We start from the raw sequence: 20,457 nt of genomic DNA on the forward strand, positions 1-20,457 counted from the left end.
AATTATGTCGCAACCAAGCAACTCGCATGGCTAGGATGGGTGACATGGACGATGGGACCCCCCTTGGTCAAGAACTTAGGCCAATGTAGAGGCTTCTATTGCACTCTATTAGGAACATGCCTCCAAAGCTACAAGAGAGGAAATTATTCTAATAGAAAATGAGGCAAGGGTGAAAAGGTGCTTCCTATCAAGTATAGAAGTAAAGGAAAACATTGGGTGGCAAATTTCAGATTTTGGCAACACTCATTTGAGAGAGACACAATACATGCAGACTATTGACCTCTATTGAAAATGAAGACCATCATGGGAAGGGTCTTGGTAGAAATAAGTGAAGCACAATTAGGAAACACTACTCGATATAGATGCACTACAACTGTAAATGACCATGTTAGGCCACAAGGTGACCATACTTGCCAAGAAAGTAGCAGACCTAGAATTCTCAGTAAGTAATGAAGAGGAGGTTAAAACTTCATCCCAATAGGCAGATTATCCCCCAACATAATGGTCACACTATTTATTTTTGTTTTTATACATCAAAGCATGTCATCTCACCTCCTTATTAGTTACAACATTAGGGAAATTAGTAGATCACTGACAACTATTGACTCAATGATTTATATATTAATGTTATCATTGTTAAATTGGTCATTTTGACAAAGACATTATGCCTTCTGTTACTGGTCTAATTTCCCTAATGGTAGGCTAGGAGCTACATAACAATCATTTTTTGTTTAAAGCAATATAAGTTCGAGACCAACTTACCTGAGAAAAGAAAAACCATATTTGATTTGTTAAAAGTTCATCTTATTCTAATGCAAATACAAGGAAACTATTTAAAACCCACAAATATTCAATAAAAGTAAAACTATAACCCTTATAAAACACCAACAAATTATTTTATATAATATATTATGTTTAATTTATAATAATAAATCAACCCAAATCTATAAATAATTATGTTTAGGTTGATAGGCCTTCCTTTTGAATCTTTGCACCTCCAAATTTTGTCTACCCTTTTCTCTATAATTTGACAATTGTCTCTTAGGTGGCGGTGCGATGAGACAAATTGATTGTGGGCAGAACTATTCCACTTCATTGACATGTGTTTACTTGTATTCGTCATGGTCTTCAGTTACGAGCGAAACTCGTCATGGCCTTCAATTACGTGCGGGCAGAATGGTGGGCATTTCAGTTATGGGCGGAGAGTTCGAGAACCCTCGTCTGCACTGTTATAGGTAAACGCTATGTTGATTTGATCTGGAACCTTCACTATTAGAAGATATGTTAATGTAGATTAAAAATGTTGACTGTTTTGAACCATATTTCATTGTTGAGGCTACGAAATTTTAGATGTCGAACAATATTTCATGGTTGAGGCGATGGAATTTTATATGTAGCAAATAATTTGTTGGGGGACATTCTGAAGCTTTGGAATGTAGTCTTTACTTTTTCAAATGCTTTTTCAGTTGCTTTGATGTATGACTGTAAATTCTGGAGCTACATAAGGCTTTGGTTTTGATCTTATGTTTGTACCTGTTTCTTTATATTTATATTTATTTTTTAAATGTGTTGGGTTTTGTTCATGCGTATTTTGGTGGATTTGAGGGATTAAATATCGATATTATAATCTGCACTAACTCTTTCATGGTTAGCGATCTATTTGCGTGGATGAAAAATATTCACTTATTTTTAACAATATTTTATTCCTCAACAAGTGGATTTTCAATGTTAACAAGATTTTGGTTTTTTTTGTTACTTTATCCAGGGTTACTGTATTTGCTTGTATGTATTAAGCTTTTGGAATGTCTTATTTAGTTTATTTTAATCTTTCTGCTATTTTATGCTTTGTTTGACTTGTATTTATTGTGTGAATATGAATCTTGCTAGAGCTATACGAACATGCCATTAAAATATGAGAAAGGTTCATTCATTACATCGACTAGTGCTCTGACAATACTTTCATGCGCCAAAACTGGACGCTCTCCTAGAGATAAGCGTGTTGTTAAGGATGAGACGACCGAGGCTGAACTATGGTGGGGCAAGTAAGTATGGGACACCATTATTTAGATTGTGAATGTAGAAGTTGTTAGTCGAATTGGGGGATGTTTGAGTTTTGGTTAATTAATCAGTGAACAAGGTTTTGAAAACTAAGCATCCTTTTTCACTCTTTTGGTTATTTATGCAAGGGATCTCCGAATATCGAGATGGATGAGCATACATTCCTGGTCAACAGAGAAAGGGTTGTAGATAATCTCAATTATTTGGAGAAGGTAGACTAATATATTCATTGAATATATATTGCGCGGAATGAAATTAAAGGATTGTATGCTTTATTTGTTTATCTTATTTTTTAATTTGATTGTCCTTATGGATGTTATGCTTTGGGAATGATAGGTCTTTGTGAATGACCAGTTCCTGAACTGGGATTCTGAGCACTAAATCAAAGTCATAATTGTCTCAGCGCGCGCATATCACTCTCTCTTCATGCACAACCTGTAAGTATTAATTATTGTCATGCTTCCATACTCTTTGCTCGTGATCACAAGTCCCATCCCGGATAAGTATAAGGCCTAGATAAGTACTTTGTAACGTTAAATGGTATTGTTTGATATTTGGTCTTCATATGTGGAGAAGGCCTCGATCTTAAATTATGATTATAAAGACAAATATGTCCATATGCAGTCTATAAATGTAGTTTCCCTAGCCCTCAAGCCTATATATATATATATATATATATATATAGTGGAGATATGATTGAGATAGCATTGTAGGGATGGTGATATGGGTGGCAGGTGTATCCAACCCACCCTTGAAGAGCTTGTGGACTTTGGCAGTCCGGACTTCACGATATACAATGTTGGCCAATTCCCTTGTAATCGATACACTCACTACATGACATCCTCCACCAACATAGACCTTAATCTCCATTGGAGAGAAATAGTTATTTTATGTACGCAATATGTTGGAGACATGAAGAAGGGTTTGTTCGGCGTGATGCACTATCTTATGCCGAAGAGACAAATTATTTCCCTGCATTCTGGCTGCAATATGGGAAAGGATGAGGATGTCACCTTTTTTTTTGGATTATTAGGTATTATGAATCAAACACGAGAGCTGCAAATCTCGTGAGACTCACAAAGTGTGTTCTTTTTTTTTGCCTTAGGTCAAACATATTCATCCAAATTTCACACACTGCTAACGCTTCAATATTTCTATTTCAGGTACTGATAAGACCACTCTGTCAACAGATCATAACAAGTTCTTGATCATAGATGTTGAACATTATTGGAGTGAAAATGGCGTGTCTAATATTTAGGGAGGTTCTTATGCCAAATGCATAGATCTCTCGCAGGAAAAGGATACTGACATCTGGAACGCCATCAAGTTCGGGACTGGTATAATATCACCAAATATGTGCTTTGTTTAATTAACGTTTGTGGTTCTAAGTACTTCAGAAAAATCAAGCGGGATTTTCATTTACACCATTTCTTTTGCAGTGTTGGAAAACATGGTATTTTACAAGCATGCCAGAGAAGTTGATCATGCCGACAAATAAGTCACATGTAAGACACCATCCCTTGTCAATTTATGTGAATGAAAAAAATAGGAGTGCCTACACAGACAGTGTAGGACTGCTAAAGACTGTTTTTCATGGTATGTGTATTTTCTATTTGATATTCATGGTGCTTGAATTTTGTAGAGAATACAAGGGAATCTTATCCGATCGAATATATACCCAATGCAGAGATACCTTGCGTGGGCCCTCGTCCCAAAAATGTGATATTGCCCGTTTGCGACGACTTTGGCATTTTTCCATTAGTTAGCAGACTGACTCTGCCCGAGACAATGTATCACTTTATCAGTGGATACATAACCCTGGTATATACATAACTGAGACACCCATAGCCTTTAAGGATTCTCTTCTTACTGTTTTATTGGAACCTCTCCATAATGTATTCTTGCATGAAGTTGTATGCTTGTGTATATATTTTGATTGTGATGGTGTGCACATATTTATATGATGTTCCAAATATGGATGGGTGCACAGGTAGCAGGCACAAAGGACGGCATAAAGGAGCCTCAAGCTATGCTTTATGCTTGTTTAGGCATTGCATTCATTATGCTACATCCTACAAGGTATGCAACCATGCTAGACGAGAAAATGCAAAAGCACGGTGCAACAAGTTGGTTCTTCAACACCGGCTAGTCCAGCGACAAGTACACTTACTTATCCTTCATTTCCTTTGATTTTTTTAATAAATTAGTAGGTTGGTAAAGTAGGTAATATTTTGTAGTGGATAATGGGTTGCTTGTGCTTGCAACTATGGCGTGGGGTGAAGAATAAAATTGAAGTACAAGAGAAAGATCATTGATGGCATTCACGTCGGCTCCCTTTTGAATGCCAAGTACTCAAAAACTGATGTATTCAGACTAGAAATCCCATATGCTATTGATGGTGTTCCCTCTAAAATTCTTCAACCAGAAAATACGGTAAGTTGCTGAACTGAAATCACTCGTAAATGATCTCAGAGAATTAATAAAGGTATTACATACTCATGTACTGGGGTGTGCCTATGTTATTTTATGCAAAGGATCGATAAGATTGCGAAATACACAAACATCGAACCAATAAGAGAAACATAATAAGCAAACACAAGAACACAACAACCTTAATAAGGAGTTCACCCAATCCTCCTGGGCTACGTCTCCTAGTCCAACCTTCAGTGGTGGCCTCTCTATTGTGTTTTCAAAGCAGAGTTTTACAATAGTGAGCTCAATTTGAGTCTCACTCAACAGATGATAATCAGTAGGACCGTACTTGGATCCCCCAAGTCTCTAGAGTACACAGACTCTCCTTACTGAATCTCGACCTCAACTAGTCACAGTGGTATGAGTCCAATCTGAGACTCAATACCTGACATGCATATACAAAGGAGTTTGCTTGAACCTCTCAAGCCTTCTCTAGAGTACATAGACTCTTGGACTCTCTCTGTCTCTGTCTAGTTTGATGTTGCCTTTGCTTTGCAGTTCAGCTCAGCTTCTTCTCTGTTCTCTGCAATTCCTGCTTCTGTCTTACTTGTTTCTACTTCTGTCAGTTTATGGCTTTTAAAGCCAATCCGCTTTCTGACTGTTTGTTTCCGCTTCCCGGCTTTCTAGTTCTCCTGCCTCTGTTTGTTTAAATTCCTCTATTCTGCGTCATCATCACTGTGTAACGCTTCGTAGGGATGTGGCCACCTATTTCATAATGAATCGAGTGTCAATTCTCTTGAACGGTCGTTATTTCCGTTTGATCCAAGATTGCCCGCGAAATTGATTCCTCTACCAACTCATTGTTCATGTCGGACTTCAAATCTTATCCATTCGGCCTGTTTTACCCCGTCGAATCCGGTCATCCATCGGATCGCTTTTCTGCCGTCGATCTAGAGCCTCCAGATCCTACGGTCTCCGTTCATATCGAGCAGGTAAATAGCATGACATTTACCCATCCGATGTGAGCGGTTTTCTCTCTCTTCCACCGCACGCGTGTCACCCAGTGTATGGCATTGGGCGGGACTCGGTTGAAACTGCTTACCACTCAAAGCCCTTCCGATATCCTGCTGGTTTTAGTGTGGGACCGCCTCTGACGAAATCGGCGATATCCGTATGGTTTTATGCTTTTTCGGGACCGGACACTTAGAGGCTTTTCCTTCTTTGAGGGGTTTGCCCGGCGATATGCGATTAGCAACTTGTTGCTAATCACATATCAGAAACCTCCCCCATTTCTCGATTTGACCTCCTGTTTTGCAATTTGTGCCAGCGCGCGTTACCATGGGCCAACGGTCTGCGCGCTTGACCGAGGGTCCTCGTTGCTTTGTGTTGTTCACAAATTGCAATTGTTTAGAGGTTATTTCTGATAAGCTTGACATTTATAAGACTTTGAAACTTTGGCATGAATTTTATAGAGTTCATGAAAACTTAGAGAGTGTCTAAGGATCCAATTTGGATCACGGCCTTCGCACTGAAAAAACTTTTGGACCACTAAAAGTTGGTTTTCAAGCATTGACTAAGTGAGGATATAGCCGTCTCACTTGTCCAATATCTATCCATTTTGCACTGCTTGGCTTTGAACCTTTGAGTCCAATCCTAAGGTACTCAAAATCTCCCCTACGCATCGTCCTCACCTTCCTATCCAAAACTATGTCTTCCTGCAACTCATTGAGATATTCAGGTAATAGATCATCAATAGAAGGCAATTGACTTTGCTCTTCAGGATTTTCAATTAATGAAGGTTCAAATAGTCTCAAGCATTTTGCATTAACAACTGTAGATGTGCATGTAAGCCGGTAAATCAAGGCGAAAAGCATTCTCGCCAATTTTCTCAAGTATCTTGAAAGGTCCATACCTTATTGGCTTCAGCTTCTTACCTTCACTTTGCATTTTGTCTTTGCTGATATACAACCAGACTTGGTCACCAACTTGGAAACTATGCTCCATTCGATGCTTGTCATGCCTTGCCTTATACTTAGCTTGGCTCTTTTCTAGCTGTTCCTATACTGCCTGGTGAATCTCTTGGATTTGTTCAATGAACCTGGTTGCCTTGTCCACATCACTATGGTCCATCAACCGCTATGTCTTTACCAAAGACAAAATCCAAGGGAGACCTTGGTGTGAAACCAAAACAGGTCTCAAAAGAAGATCTCTGTGTAGAAGAATGTTTAGCATGGTTGTAAGCATGCTGCACATAACATAAATGTTCATCCCAAAGCTTGGGATGCTTGCTGCAATAGCCTCTGAGCAACTGGATCATTGTCCTGTTGACCACTTCTATTTGGCCATTTGTTTGTGGATGAAAGGTTGTGCTCTTCTTCAGTTTGGTGTCCATCAGTTCCCACAGACTCGACCAAAACTTCCCAACAAATCGAGAATCTCGATCAGATACAATGGAAGTGGGTAATTCAAAATGAACCCATACATGCTCAAAGAACAACTTTGTTGTTTGTTCAGCTGTAATCTATTTGTTACAAGGTATTAGAATACACATATTACTGAACCTATCCACAACAACATATAAATAGTCATGACCTTTTCTCGATTTAGGCAGTCCCCCAACAAAGTCCATAGAAACACTTCCCCAAGGACGAGAAGGAACTGGTAGTGGAGTGTACAAGCCTAGTTTTCTATTGATGGGCTTGCTTTTAGCACACATAGTACATCCTCTTACATATCTAGAAACTATCTCATTCATTTTTGGTCAATAACAAAATCTTTGCAGCTGTGCAACTGTTTTACTTACACCAAAGTGACCTGATATTAGAGAAGTGTGTGCTTCTCGAATTATCTTCACTCTTTTAGTTTGTGTAATGCATAACTTTCCCAAATGATACAAGAGTCGGTCCTTAACATGATAATCCAATTCTTTTAGTTGTTTTCCACAAATTAAAGTTGCATATACATCTTTAAAATCTATATCTTGAGCATATTGTTCAATGTAGCTTTCATGCAATACCGAATTATGCTTAAGTATAGTAGATGCATTAATGATTGGTCTGGACAACATATCTGCAACTTTATTGTGTATGCCCTTTTTATATATGACGACTAAATGAAATTGTTGTAGGAAACCCATCCACCTATAGTGTCTTGATTGCTGCAACTTAGTTTGGGAGTGTAAATATTGAAGTGGTTGATGATCAGTATGTATAACTGTCTCTTTACCCATTAAATAATGTTTCCACTTTTTCACACTCTGTACTAATGCATACAATTCTTTATCATATGTGGGATAATTAACTACTGCAGAATTAAATGTCTCAGAATGATAACATATGGGTTTACCGTGTTGTATCAACACTGCTCCCATGGCATAGTCACTGACATCTGTTTCAATCTCAAATGGTCTTTAAAGATCGGGCAGTGCTAGTACTGGTGCTATACTAATCTTTTCTTTCAAGGTGTCGAAGGCTTTCTGTTGTTTGCCTCCCCACTGAAACACCTTGTTCAATCCTGTCAAAGCATGTAAAGGAGCTGCAATTAAGGAAAAGTTAGCAATAAACTTTCTCCAATATTGGGTTGCCCCTAGGAAGCTTCTAACTTCAGTAGCAGATTTGGGTTTAGGCCAGTTTACAATGACTGCAACCTTAGAGGGATCTATCTTCAATTCACCACCCCCTACTATATGAACCAAATAATTCAAAGATGTTTTACCAAATTCACATTTTGAGAGTTTAATATAAAGTTTTCCTCTTTTTTAAAACATCTAGAGTCTGCTTGACATGCTTTAAATGTCCTTCCCATGTTTTACTAAATATCAGAATGTCATCCCAATATACAATTATAAAATCATCAATAAACGGTCTGAGTACATCATTCATTACTCTCATGAAAGTAGCAGGAGCATTAGTTAAGCCAAAAGGCATAACTAGCCACTCATACAATCCCTGCTTTGTTTTGAAAGCAGTCTTCCATGCATCTTGCTCTACAACTCTGAACGGATGATAGCCACTATGCAAGTCCAACTTGGAAAAATAAACAGCTTCTTTCAACTAATCCAGTATATCATCTATGCGAGGAAGGGGATAATGATTTTTTATCGTTATCTTATTCAGTGCTCGGTAATTAATGCACATTCTCCATGAGCCATCTTTCTTTCTCACCAAGGAAATTGGAGACCCACATGATGATGTGCTAGGTCTTATGAACCCTTTCTCGAGCAGCTCCTGTACCTGCTTCTTGATTTTTGCATTCTCTAAAGTGGATAACCTATACATTCCGATGTTAGACAATGGAGCATCTTGCTACAAATTAATATCATGTACTATTTCCTTTTGGGGTGGCAGACTTTTAGGTTCTTGGAACAATATATCAATTCTGAAACAACTTTTTCTAAATCAGCTTGCTGTTTAGCATTACAGCCCTCAAATATATTGGTTTTATCAGGTTTCTTTTCCTTTACAACCATCAGAAAAAATTGTTTACATGAATTTACAATTCTTTTCATCTGCCTTAAGTTTATGAGAGTATAATTATTTTTGAGTTTGTGAGCTCTTACAATATATTCGATTCCATCTTTAATGAGTTGATACTTGTTTTTTGCTCTATAGAAAATTGCTTTTCTATCATACAAGTAAGGACTTCCTAAAACAATTCCACATATATCCAAAGGAACTATATCTAACTCAACCTCATCTACAAATGCTGACCCAAAAGAAAACCTAAGTTTACATTGTCTAGTCACTTGTAGCTGTGCTTTATCACATAACCAACCTAATGGATATGGCTTCTTGTGAGGTGTAGTTAGTAATCCCAACTTCTTTACAATTGCTTCAGAAATTAAATTTACTTGTGAGCCACTATCAAACAAAGTATCAATCTTTTGATGCTTGGAAATAACTCGAATATGAAAAAGCTCATGTCTTTTCCTCTCATTTTCTTCATTATCAGTAGATTGTGCATAATTACTAGTAGATGCTTTAGAATTTTACCTTTTATACCTGTGGCTGCAATTGTTGTTTCATCTCCTGAGTCTGACCCCAAATCTTTTTGAATAGTTGTAACAATGTTCTTCTTTTTGCTATCAAACTTCTTAGGTCTCAGCTCCGGATGCAAAATCCAGCAGTGTTCATCATCATGCCCATCCTTTTTATAGTGAGTGCATGAAGACTTGGTCTTTTGTATAGCATTGGCCTTTCTCTCTTTCCATTTATGTTTTCTCTTCTCCTTGTTCTTGCTTGCAGTGGGTTTGGATGATCCCCCAACTTCTGGGACCACATTCTTGCCTCTAGCTTCTAGATGGGTAGCTTGCATAGAAACCTCATCTATACTAGTAGGGTTAAACATGAGAATGGTATGTCTTAAATAACTGTGTAGACCACCTATATACTTTAGCAGAGTTTCAGGTGAGTCTAAAGAAATGCCTAGAATCAAAGCTCTTTTTCTAAATTCTTGAGTGTAGCCTTGTACACTTTTCCCTTTTAACTGGCGAAGAGTTTGCCAGCTCATCATGGCTTGCTGCATATAAGCTAGTGGATAGAATTGCTTTTTAATTGCAGAAACAAATTCACTCCAGACAGATAGAATTTTACCATGCTTCTTCATGTCAGCTTGTGTTCGGCCTTCCCACCATACCAAGGCAGTTCCTCCAAGGCGTAGGCTGGCCAGCTAAATCTTACTACTATCTGAATCAATATTCTGCACCCTGCAATACATATCAATCTGTCTAATCCAATTATCTAGCTTCTCTGCATTCAGCTCTCCATCATAAATAGGAAAATCAAATTTAACATCTAATTTAATTAAAGATGTCTTCTTCTTATTTTCAGGGCTATTAGGAGGTGTGAGAAAGTTTTCTTCTTTCCCTTTGCCTTTAGAGTGGTCATGGAGGAGAGATTCTTCTGCTCCTTTATCTTTGGAGTGTGATGAATCTTCATCTCTACCTTTCTTGAATTCTCTATACATTTCCTCTACCATGGTCCTCATGGCCATGAAACTATCCAGGAACTGGGGGTATGATACCAAGGGACTTTCTTCTGACATTTTCCTCTTAGGATAGACTCTTCCAATTTCTGGGTTAGCTTCAACCAATTCTTCTTCTCCTAATTTAAGCTTTGACCTAGTTAGCATTCAACAACAAAATCCAGCACAAGCTTGTCTAACCTTAACAACCTAGAGCTCTGATACCACTTGATCTGAAATCACTCGTAAATGATCTCAGAGAATTAATAAAGGTATTACAGACTCATGTGCTGGGGTGTGCCTATGTTATTTGATGCAACGGATCGATAAGATTGTGAAATACGCAGACACTAAAGCAATAAGAGAAACATAATAAGCAAACATAAGAACGCAACAAGCTTAATAAGGAGTTCATCCAAACCTCGTGGGCTATGTCTCCTGGTCCAGCCTTCAGTGGTGGCCTCTCTATTGTGTTTTCAAAGCAGAGCTTTACAATAGTGAGCTCAATTTGAGTCTTACTCAACAGATGATAATCAGTAGGACTATACTTAGATCCCCCAAGTCTCTAGAGTACACAGACTCTCCTTACTAAATCTCGAGCTCAACTGGTCACAGTGGTATGATTCCAATATGAGACTCAATACCTGTCATGCATATACGAAGGAGTTTGCTTGAACCTCTCAAGCCTTCTCTAGAGTACACAGACTCTCGGACTCTCTATCTCTGTCTGACTCAATGCTACCTTTGCTCTGCAGGTCAGCTCGGCTTCTTCTCTCTGTTCTCTGCAATTCCTGCTTCTCTCTTACTTGTTTCTGCTTCTGTCAGTTCGTGGCTTTTAAAGCCAATCTGCTTTCTAACTGTTCGTTTTCGCTTCCCGGCTTTCTAGTTTTCCTGCCTCTGTTCGTTTGAATTCCTCTATTTTGCGTCATCATCACTATGTAACGCTTCGTAGGGAGGTGGCCACCTGTTTCATAACGAACCGAATGTCAGTTCTCTTGAATGGTCGTTATTTCCGTTTGCTCCAAAATTGCCCACGAAACTGATTCCTCTGCCAACTCATCGTTCATGTCGGACTTCAAATCTTATCCATTCGGCCTGTTTTACCCCGTCGAATTTGGTCATCCATCGGATTGCTTTTCTGCCGTCAATCTGGAGCCTCCAGATCCTACGGTCTCCATTCATATCGGGCGGGTAAGTAGCATGATGTTTACACGTACAATGTGAGCAGTTTTCTCTCTCTTCTGCCGGACGCGTGTCACCCAGTGTATGGCATCGGGCGGGACTCGGTTGAAACAGCTTACCGCTCGAAGCCCTTCCGATATCCTGCTGGTTTTAGTGTGGGACCCGCCTCTGACGAAATTGGTGATATTCGTACGTTTTTATGCTTTTTCGAGACCGAGCGCTTAGAGGCTTTTCCTTCTTTGAGGGGTCTGTTGGGCGATATGCGATTAGCGACTCGCATATCAGAAACCTCCCCCGTTTCTCGATTTGAGCTCCTGTTTTGCAATTTGTGCCAGCGCGTGTTACCATGGGCCAACGGTTTGCGTGCTTGACCGAGGGTTCTTGTTTCTCTGTGCTGTTCACAAATTGCAACTGTTTAGAGGTTATTTCTGATAAGCTCAACATTTATAAGACTTTGAAACTCTGGCATGAATTTTACAGAGTTCATGAAAACTTAGAGAGTGTCTAAGGATCCAATTCGGATCAGTTGCTAGCCCACAATTTCCATCCCTAATATTAAGATCCCTCGAGATTGATTCGCTTTTGTATGTTGTGGTGCCATTTTCATTCTTAATATTGTAAGCCCTCGAGATGATTCAGTGTTGTATGGTGTGGTTGTAGTGCCCTGACAAGACCGCATACAAAGAAATGCTACTCAAACTAGCGGGTCTTTTCAGAAACAACTTTGAGAAGTTTGCAAATTATAAAATTGGAAAGGACAGTAAACTAACCGAGGAAATCCAGAAAGTGGGTCCTCAGATTTAGTCATGTAGCACGTCCTCATTTTTAGTCCTTAAATTATCTTCTATGAATTATGAAGGATAGGTGGTAGTAATATATTGATTTAATTCAGCAATAGAGTGAACCCTATCGATGGCCATTTAGTTTGTAGGTCTTGTAGGATCGATATTTAGCATTTTGTTTATGAACAATCCTTAAGCATGGCTTCGAGGTAGACTTTTATTGAAGAATTACAATAGGCTTTATGATATACGAATAGCAATGTTATTTGGGTTGTACCTATTGATATCAATGGGGGGGAAGTAGTGAGTTTCCAAATGTTTATGATTTGGGTTGTACCTATCTTTCTCAATGGGGTCAATGGGGTTATTTGGGCTATAACTGTTGATATCAATGGGGGACCAAAATCGTGAGCTGCCAAATGTTTATGACTTATCTTTCTCAAAGGGTGCCAAATGTTTATGACTTATCTTTCTCAATGGGGGCCAGAGTAGTGAGCTGGCAAATGTTTATGAAAAAATAATAGTGATTTATACCCATTGGAAGTTTTTGATAAATAGATTGTGATATTCTATATATCATGGAAATAAAATTATCTATTTGTAATCTATCCATTTCACGTAACTAAATGTTAACTTGATAATGATTTTTAGTGTATAAAGCCTTAAATATATAAGGCCTTTACAATTACCTAGATGTGGTCAACAATGATTTCCATACATTAGATCAATGTGTATACAAGGATTGGCTAAGTGGATTTTTTCACGATGTTCAAATAATTAGGTTGTTTTTTGTGATATAGGTCGCTTTCACATAGATTGTTTTAATGATTTAGATTGTATTAAATTGAGTCAACCCACTATGTATAATTATAATAATAATTTCAATTTCAAATATTTAATGAAGATTGTTTAAGTGATCTAAGTTATTTTATTTGAGTCAACTTGTATTATGTGTAACTATAATTTTAAGTGAATCAACTTGTATTATGTGTAACTATATCTCTTAATGAAATTCGTATTAGATGTGTCATTTCATCATGTTTAATTATATTAAATTGAATTACCTTATTTATGTGTAATTCATTTGTGTGTGTATATAAATATATAGTCATGGTGTATTTATATTAAATTGAATTAACTCATTATGTGTGATTTTACTTTTAAGGGTGCATCGATAGGTCTTACTCCGTATGAGATTGCATGTATGATGTGCAGAGACTCGAGAGTCCCTTAAGAAGCCATCAGTGATTGAGAACATTGTGGAGGAGGCAAAGGAAGCAATTCTTTCTGGATGGAGTGAGTGTGCATTGTTGGAAGTTGTTTATGAGATCATGGACTTCTACGTAGAAAAAGTGAATTGTACCAAGTAGTAACATTTTGTTTTGCACTGTTTTTATTTCTTCTTAATTAAAGAGGGTTTATTAAAGTGGCAACGATAATTATGTCCTTTCGACTTAGTTACCGGAGAATCCACAGTAAGAACCATTTTCTGCCAACGTTTCAAATCCCAACTAGGATCCATCATCAGGACAACTTGAATGCTTGATAGAAGAAGAGCTTAGCTGAGAGATTAAATAGTAATGAGGAGAGTAAAATGAGATGAAAGTCGGCTCTCAATATCTGATAATTATTGATGAGAGTCGTTGTTACAGATTAATTTAATTAATTAATTTAATTTTTAATTATTATTTTTTTTTTTAAATTAATATCAATTAAGATTGATCATTATAATTAAAATTTTTATTAATATTAATTTAAATTAATTAATAATAATAATAATAATAATAATAATTATTATTATTATTAATATTATTTCTAATTAATAATAATAATAATAATTAATGATAATAATAATAATAATTACAATTAATATTAATAATAAATATTAATGATCAAACATTTATTATAAAAATTACATATTAATACAATATACTAAGATTAATATTTTTAACATTAATTATGATTATTATAATATTATTAATACTAATTATTATTAAATTATAATTCTAATTATTATTATTATTTATTTTATTAATAATATAAGTAATATTAATAATAATAATATTATTATTATTAATTAAATATAATAATAATAATAATAATATTATTATTATTATTATTATTAATAACAATATTACCCCGGATGCGGGTGTCGAATCAAGAAGGACGAGCATGCCACATGCTACGCATGGGCTGCCTCGTGTAAATCCCACGGCTCCCCGAAGAAGGCCGTCTTATGGCAATTGAGCCCCCCAAACTGTTAATGCATTCAATGCCGGAGAGGAGAGGTAGATGGAGGAGCAGGGCGGAGTTAATGAGCGCCTGCAACGAGGGAATGGAGAAGAATATTACAGGCTTGATGGGTCGAGCAGGGTATTCTGGTCTGAGGAGAGTTGGTGGACGCGGAAGCACAGCGAGCTTCGGTCGAGGACGTTTTCATTACCCGGTGGCCTGGAAATTAGTCTTTGCCGCCATTCGGGTTGCTGGGTTGGAAGGAGACGGCAATTTGCGAATTTGCCGCGACAATTCTGGAAATGGAATTGTCGGTTTTCAAGGGAAGGAAGCCAAGGTGAAAGCTGGGCAACTGAGAGCGAATTGGAAGGAAATTGCTTCTGCTACCAATTTCAAGCTCACCCCCGAGCATACCGAGGAAGCATTAGACTTACCATGGTTAAATTTCGAGAACGACAGCCATGCAGAAGGGGTCCATCGAGAGGGTCCTCCTCAAGAACCCCTGCAGCAGATGAGCATCACCACTGCTGCTGCTGCTATTGTCACAGGAGAGCTCGAGCAACCCCGCTACCCATCAGACAATTTGTGGAGGTCGGGAGTTCCAGTGAAGGGAAACCGGAGCTCCCTTCCTTTGGCTCTGTGGTATTCACCCTGCCAAGCACTGAGGACAACGCAGGCGTTAATGCCCACATCTCAATCCTGTTTACCAAAATTCCGGAAGGCGGTGAGGATGAAAACCCCCAGGACCCGCAGGAGAAGCAATTGGAAGGCCCGGGCAAGGAAATTGACCTCGGAGAACAATCGACTACCGGAAAGGAAACCGCTGTGGTGCCTCCAGCGTCTGAAGCTGGAAGCTTGGGGGAAACAAGCTTGCACGACCGCTTTCCTCCAGTGGGGCCACCCCCCCCAGGTGTGGACGAGGAAAAATGGCGGAAAATGTGGGAAGGACGCGCAGAAGGCGATGGGTGGGCTTATGTGGTTGAAGACACGAGCCTCTGTGAAGAGGCGGATGCACACCTCACGGCCCTCCTTCCATCTTCAGCTCGTCTCCAAGATTAACGCAGCGGCGGGTAATGTCTTGATTTTGTTATTGGGTCATGTCTACTGGCATTTGCTTCTTCTATCTCTGTCATGTTTAATTCTGTTGAGTCTATGGTCAAGTCTATGGTCAAGCCTTAACTCTGGGAAGTCGAATTTGATAACTGACACCAGTGACTCAGTCATGTTTACATCTGTCTGGTATAGGGGTCAGTCTATCTTAGCGGTTAGCCCCTGCGTGGGCAGTAATGTGTCTGGTCTTCAGGGAATTTGATAAATCTGGCTACTGTTTTGAGAACATGGTTCGGTGCTGCCCCTGTGTGGGAGCTTTTATTCTCATGGATAATTCTGTTTGGTTTTGGCGAAGCTGCCCCTGCGAGGGAGCTGTAAGGTCTACAGTCAGGATTCCCAGGGTGACTCTTCAGGCCCTGGAAGGCATGTCATGCAGTTTGTAATTTTTCTTGTACATATAATATAATGCTTAGCTAGTTTTTACAGAGAAAAAAAAAATAACAATATTAATAATAATAATAATAATATTATTAATAATAGTAATAATAATAATAATATTATTAATAATAATAATATTATTATTAATAATATTAATAGTAATAATAATAATATTATAATAATAATAATAATAATTGTAAATAGCAAACCTTGTAATGTGGGATAAAAAGAAGTTCCTCTTTGAAACTTTAGTCACTCGTGTTATCTTATATGGCTGTGAGGTTTGGAGTTGCAACATCTCCAGAGAATCATGGTGAAAGATTGAGCAAATCCAGAAGCGTTTTATAACTTATAACCTGGAAATTAAAAGTAATACACCCTATCCTATTCTCCTTATAGAAGCAGGTCTTTCCCCTATTGAGAGCCTAGCTATGCTTAGGTTTCTGTTGTACAGGCACAAAATCAGTAACATAGACAATCATAGACTTCCTAAGCTAGCTTTAAATTCTAGCCAAAACCACCTAAGGCTCAATCGAGGGTGGCATAAAGACACAAGGGCCTGGTTAAACTATTGGGAGATCAACGAAAATGATGCATTGCAAAACATAAATAACATTAAAGATATTGTTACTTATAAGTTCAAAGAAAAAATGTGGTGTGAGAAAGACTTAGCGGCTAAAAGAAAATTAAGTTATTATAAGAAGGTCATCAACCCCACCCTAGAAGATCAAAAGTATCTCTCTATTTTAACTAGCTCAAAGAAGAAAATTAATATAGCAAAGATTATAATGAATTCTCATGAGCTCCATAGTGAAACAGGTCGTTGGGCAGTTCCTAAAACGCCATGGATGGAAAGGATCTGCCATATATGTGAGAATAGGAACATCGAGGATGAAAACCACTTCCTCTTAGAGTGCCCCGCGTATAACCACATTAGATCTCAGTTTCACAATCTTTGTTACAATACTGACCTTCCTAGCCTTTTACAATGTCAAAATTATAGTGAGCTCAGGAGGCTTCTCGCCAAGCTTTTTGAGCATAGGAATAAAATCTTAAATCAAAATAGATAATTTGTTTCTTTAGGTCCGATAGACCATTATTTGGTCTCAGCGGACGTTAACCATCATCATCATCATCATCAATTATTATTAATATTAATTCTGATTATTATTAATAATAATAATTACAATTAATATTAGTAATAAATAATAATAAATATTAATGATCAAACTTTTATTGTAAAAATTAAATATTAATACAATATTCTAAGACTAATATTTTTAACATTAATTATGATTATTATAATATCATTAATACTATATATTATTAAATTATAATTATAATTATTATTATTTATTATATTAATAATAATAATAATCAATAATATAAATAATATTAATAATAACTATCATATTATATTAAAAGTAACTAATTATTAAAAGATTATTATTAATTAATTTAAATTAATATTAATAAAAATTTTAATTATAATGATCAATCTTAATTGATATTAATTTTAAAAAAAATTAAATTAATTAATTAATTAATTAAATCAATTAATTAATTAATTAAATTAATCTGTAACAACCGACTCTCATCAATAATTATCAGATATTGAGAGCCGATTTTCATCTCATTTTACTCTCCTCATTACTATTTAATCTCTCAGCTAAGCTCTTCTTCTATCAAGGATTCAAGTTGTCCTGATGATGGATCCCAGTTGGGATTTGAAACGTTGGCAGAAAATGGTTCTTACTGTGGATTCTCCGATAACTAAGTCGAAAGCAATAAACCACAGAGGTCTTAAATCCAGAATTATGTCCTCTTGTCCATGGTTTCTTAAATTTATAGTGTATATTGTCTTGAAACTCATGGTTTCTCTTTTTCACAATGCTTTGCAAATTACTTATGTCAACCCCAGATTTATAAATGATTAAAACAATTAAGATACAAATTTTGATTTTTTTCAAGGTTTATTTTTTATCTCTTTGTACTTATAAATAAAGGTTTACATGATTAATATAGATCTATTCTAGTATTTGATCGACTGCTCATGAACCTGACTTGACCTAAAACTAAAACTGTGTATAAAAAGAATCCACACCTAGTCACTAGAAATTCAAGGCACATAGAAGTCATCTAAATATTGTCAATAATTTAATCATGGATAATGACTCCATGGGACTGTTGGAGTATAATCAATAATAATAAATTATTTGTAGTAGAAGAATGTTTGGAGGCATTCCAATTGTTTAAGAAAACACAACAAAGAATTTACAAGTGTACTAATGATGGTTTCTTCTTTGCTAGAACATTCAAGTTATTAAGAGGTCTTCACTCATTATTCACACACTTAGTGAATATATTAGTTGGTAGGAGGGTTTTAGCTAAACATTGAAAGTTTTCTTAAAGATAACATAATGACTCTTAGTCACTTGTTAGTTAGGCTACCATGCATCAACTTTCTATCTTAACATTGAAAGATTCCTTGAAGTTAACATAATGACTCTTAGTCACTTGTTAGTTATGCTATCATGCATCAACTTTCTATCTTCAATTATTAGATGTCAATGTTGAACATGGAGGTAGAATTAGCAAGTTGCCTCTATAGTCTGGACAATTATTCAATCTTTTGCCCACATTGAAAGATTCCTTGAAGTTAACATAATGACTCTTAGTCACTTGTTAGTTATGCTACCGTGCATCAACTTTCTATCTTCAATTATTAGATGTCAATGTTGGACATGGAGGTAGCATTAGCAAGTTGACTCTATAGTCTGGTCATAGGGATAACACATGAACCTTTTCTTTATATTTAGGTATTGTTGTCATGCATTTTAAACCACCTTTGGCTTGTGGTGGTTATTGATATGATGTTAATGGAATACCCCTATAATGGGTAGGGTCCATCATCTTCTTCTTTTATGATGAAAATTATAACTTCATAGGATAAACCACCTTTGGTTTGTGGTGGTTATTGATATGATGTTAATGGGATATCCCTATAATGGGTAGGGATTTATGGTTGATTACCTCTAGTGTCATATTTCATTAATACCATCATCTTCTTCTTTTATGATGAAAATTTTAACTTCATAGAATAGAGAAAAATGTACTTAGCTTTAACTTGATTGGCACCAAGAGAATATATATATATATATATATATATATATATATATATATATAAGCTTAGGACATAAATGCAAATAAGGACCACTGTGGCAATAGAGTTGGTAAGAATTCACTTTTTAACATTGAAGATTAAAAGAATATACACACAATATTTATAAAGATCAATCTTTAGTTCTGATATATCAAGCATCTTAAGTCCTAATTTAACAAGCCTTGATAGGGATCAAATTTCTCCAGGTGCAAACCTCACACTTAAAAACATAAATTTAATATATCAAATATTATTTGCTTGATTATGGAAATCAATTTACAATTTTTTCCATTTAAAAATCCTATGGACATGTGCTTGCACCTTTTAAGGCAATTGCTAGTAATACCAATCTCTTAAAAAAAATTAAACTAATAAAATAATTCTTTAAAAGTCCTCACCCATTGAAATATATAATTAATTAAAAACAATAATTAATGAAATAACAAACCGTAAATATGAATTTATTATCTTTATCAAACAACATCAATAAATAATCATTTAATAAAATCTTATAAAAATAATTATAATTTAATAAAATCAATAAATACTAATTTCATAAATACTAACGCAAATAATTATAAAGTAATAATTTAAATTATAACATTGTCTTGATGATTTTTATTTTTATTTAATTTTTAATTATAAATAAGCAAAATTTGAATTTGATTATAATTAATCACATAACTACTTTATAAATATCTAATCAAAACCCTATAATTATAAAAATAATAATAAATATATCAAATATAACCATTTCATAAATAATTATAATCATAAAATAATAAATGTTAAATTCGGTTATGACAAATTGTACGACTATATTTTAAATATCCATATAAATAATAATATAAATATAATAATAATAATTCAAATTATTATATCATCATTCTAACATTTCTATATTTTTTTTATTATAAATGTAGAACTTTAGGATTGTACTAAAACACACTCATTAATGTTTAAAAGTATAATTGGATTTAATCTATGGGGAGGGATAAATCCTTGGAATTGGTATCTTAGGTAATTCTTTCAAATTTATTATGTCACTTGGTATATGATATTTAAATTTTTAATATTAAATGTAATTGTTGTGTAGTTATTAATGTTGTTGTAAGTAATGGTTTATAAAAGTGGTATTACGACATTATTATTATTATTAATGGTCATTTATGTAATAAT

The 20,457-nt window shown here is 35.8% G+C and overlaps 1 pseudogene; it reads left to right on the forward strand.

Moving 5' to 3' along the window:
- The first annotated feature begins 1,150 nt into the window (after positions 1 to 1,150).
- LOC149248827 (phosphoenolpyruvate carboxykinase (ATP) 2-like) lies at positions 1,151 to 12,417 on the forward strand (annotated as a pseudogene).
- Positions 12,418 to 20,457: the final 8,040 nt, after the last annotated feature.

Source organism: Pinus tabuliformis, chromosome 7 (genome assembly GCF_031772625.1).
Source record: "Pinus tabuliformis cultivar Carrire ecotype Pingquan chromosome 7, CPIR1, whole genome shotgun sequence".
Lineage (NCBI taxonomy): Eukaryota > Viridiplantae > Streptophyta > Pinopsida > Pinales > Pinaceae > Pinus > Pinus tabuliformis.